This window comes from Pinus tabuliformis, chromosome 1_2 (genome assembly GCF_031772625.1).
Source record: "Pinus tabuliformis cultivar Carrire ecotype Pingquan chromosome 1_2, CPIR1, whole genome shotgun sequence".
Classification (NCBI taxonomy): domain Eukaryota; kingdom Viridiplantae; phylum Streptophyta; class Pinopsida; order Pinales; family Pinaceae; genus Pinus; species Pinus tabuliformis.
In genome coordinates this window covers 801,557,521-801,560,463 of record NC_142298.1, presented here as the reverse complement: position 1 = coordinate 801,560,463, position 2,943 = coordinate 801,557,521, and the positions used below count along the sequence as shown (strand labels likewise).

General features: G+C 36.9%; 1 long non-coding RNA gene across 1 annotated transcript; it reads right to left on the bottom strand.

Moving 5' to 3' along the window:
• Nucleotides 1-628: 628 nt before the first annotated feature.
• Nucleotides 629-1,588, bottom strand: LOC149208322 (uncharacterized). The gene is made up of 3 exons (XR_016252083.1): nucleotides 1,225-1,588; nucleotides 826-899; nucleotides 629-659 (listed from the first exon to the last, which is right to left on the bottom strand). It is a non-coding gene; the product is annotated as an uncharacterized LOC149208322 (long non-coding RNA).
• Between the last annotated feature and the right edge of the window lie 1,355 nt (nucleotides 1,589-2,943).

Here is a 2,943-nt window from a genome sequence, read left to right as displayed (position 1 = left end):
AATTATTTATTTAATTTTATTTCGGTATAGCGTAAATAATCTTTCATTTAATTTTACTGAAGTAATTGGCAGACTGCTTGAAAAAGACATAAAATAAACATGAATATTTATTTTTTTATTTTGTTAATTTAATTTCTTTTTTGACATGCCAAAGAATTACTAGGGAAAAGATGCTAGAAGAGAGTTCAGACAATTAATCCTCTCCCTAGAGAGGAAACATCTAAACTTGGGAAAAGGGGGCCAAAAGTAGTGAGAGGGAAGAAAAATCTGAAGTGGCGAGAGGGAAGAAAACTCTGAGGCAACTGAAAGACTCGGTACCTAGTTGGCAGGTGTTGGTAAACATTACAAGCCATTAACTAGGATCCCCAGGGTGGAAATTACGGATTCTATAGAGGTGTGGTGATTCTTCCAACACCCCCCCTCAAACGCAACTTGGGGGAATCGAACCTGGGTCCAAGCTCTGATACCATGTGGAGGTTTGCCGTTACACCAAAACCCGCAGGTATTGGTAAACATTACAAGCCAGTAACTAGGATCCCCAGGGTGGAAATTACAGATTCTATAGAGGTGCGGTGATTCTTCGAACAGAACCTTGCAACTGGCATAGAGAAAAATCTAGCACGCAAGATGAAGCTGCGGAAGCGAAATTCTCTTTATAACTACACATTATAAAAAAAATTAACTGGCAGCAGTACTGAATAGGTAAAACAGGAAAAGAAGAAAGATAAAGGAAGAAGGGTAAATACAGTCTTTAACTCTGAAAATCAAATGAGGATTATTTAACCGGTTCTGGGTGGAAGAAATAGACAAGGAGGAGGAATTAACCTGAACCCTGCAACTGGCATAGAGAAAAATCTAGCACGCAAGATGAAGCTGTGGAAGGGAAATTCTCTTTATAACTGCACATTAAAAAAAAAAATTAACTGGCAGCAGTACTGAATAGGTAAAACAGGAAAAGAAGAAAGATAAAGTGGGAAAAACTACGAAGCTTCTGTAAACCCTTGATCTTTGATAGTGTGGTAAGAGGTTGGGCCACTGCATGGGAAAAATAGTAACTGGAAGATTGAAAACATTTAATGAAAATCTAGAGATGTGGTAGCCTCGAAGGAATAGGCAAACTGAAGAATTTTTCTTACCTGAGGGTTCAATCAGAGAAAACATTTAATGAAAACCTAAAGATGTGGTAGCCCCGAAGGAATAGGCAAACTGAAGAATTTTTCTTACCTAAGGGTTCAATCAGACCGTGTAGCGTTGACACGACTCCAGAACCATGAACAATTGCCATGGCTAGACTGCAATAACCTTCAGAACTGGTAAACCCTCTTCAACAATAGGAAGCAAGATGCAGAGCAGGGAATGAGTAAATGATACCCAACAGGAAAAGAGCGAGGCTGAGTTAGTTGCCCTCTAAATCAATCCCCACCGTCCGATGATTCCAAATCCAGAGAGACGTATATCTAAAAGTAAAACCCGAGATCGATCTGCCAAGTGGACAGACTCAGTTCTACATCCAGAAGGTTCTTGACTGTTCATGTCAGCCACGTCATGGCATTCCAACCCTACTAGGGTTGTGAAGTCATCTGGTGCGAAACCTAGAGTATGAATTTAAATGAATATAATTAATGCAGCCAAATGGTTCATAAACTTGTAATGGTTATAATGGTAAAGGCCTACGAGGGTAGGTGAGTGCATTATATTTATATATATACACGTCGAAGTACCAACCTCATTTTTGTATGTCTATACCTAATAATTGCTGGTTGTAATTTCTTTATAATTTTGAAGTCGCAAGCGAACAACTAAGGTTGCTATTAAGAAAAAACATACAAATATTTTTTTGGTTATTGTGTTAACCTAGAGAGATGTGACAAAGAATATATACACATTTGTAAATCCCTCTATAGAATATATACACATTGTAATCTAAATAGTTATGCAAAAGCAGTCTTTTGTTTTACAAACAATAAATTCTCATACATTATTTTGATGTTGAACTATGTTAAAATATCAAATTAAATTATTATTATTATTCTAAAAAAAAATAGATTATAAACCACAATAACATCAATAGAGTTTAGGCTTCTGTGATCCATATCAAGTTTACAAAAGATTTTTCGGCGAAGATCACATGAAACACCATTTGTCGACGCGTTTCGAACCAACCAGTGTGGTTCGTGACGATGAACCACACTGGTTGGTTCGAAACGCGTCGACAAATGGTGTTTCATGTGATCTTCGCCGAAAAAGCTTTTGTAAACACAATAACATCAATTTAAATATGGGTCTATGCATGGAGTGGTGAAAAAAAACAGCTCGATTGAGACTTTTTAAGTGTTTAATTGAGCAATCTTTAAGACCTTGATTGAGCTATTTGAGAGCTTCAAGATTGCTCGATTTAGCATTAAAAAAAAAGCTCAATCGAGCTCCGGTGTAATCCAAGGTTAGGGATTCAATTGAGTAATGGGCTCGATTGAGCCAATTTTTAAAAATTTCTCGCCAATACATTTTGGGCACGAAATTAAAAAAGGTGGCTTGATTGAGCCTTAAAGCTCGATCGAGCCATTTTTTAACCACATTAAGGGCTCGATCCACATTAAGGGCTCGATCAAGGGTTTCTTAAACCCTTGATCGAGCTATCTAAATTTTTACCTTAAACACTTGATCGAGCTACTGAGAGCCTTGAAAAGCAAGGTTATAGCTCCCCTTCTACAGATTTCGCTGCAACACTATTTTGTATCCTAGTGGACTTAAGGCAAGAATTTTTCTTAGGCGTCAGAGTTAATCTTGTTGGATTCGTGAATGAATCCTCTATCCAATGGCTTATAGGTTTGAATTTTTCCAATTCATTTGATATTTTTCATCTATTTCTAGTTAAACATCATGCTTGAATTTTTTTTGGACAATTTCAAAGGGGCTAAATAAAAAATCAATCACATAAAATAC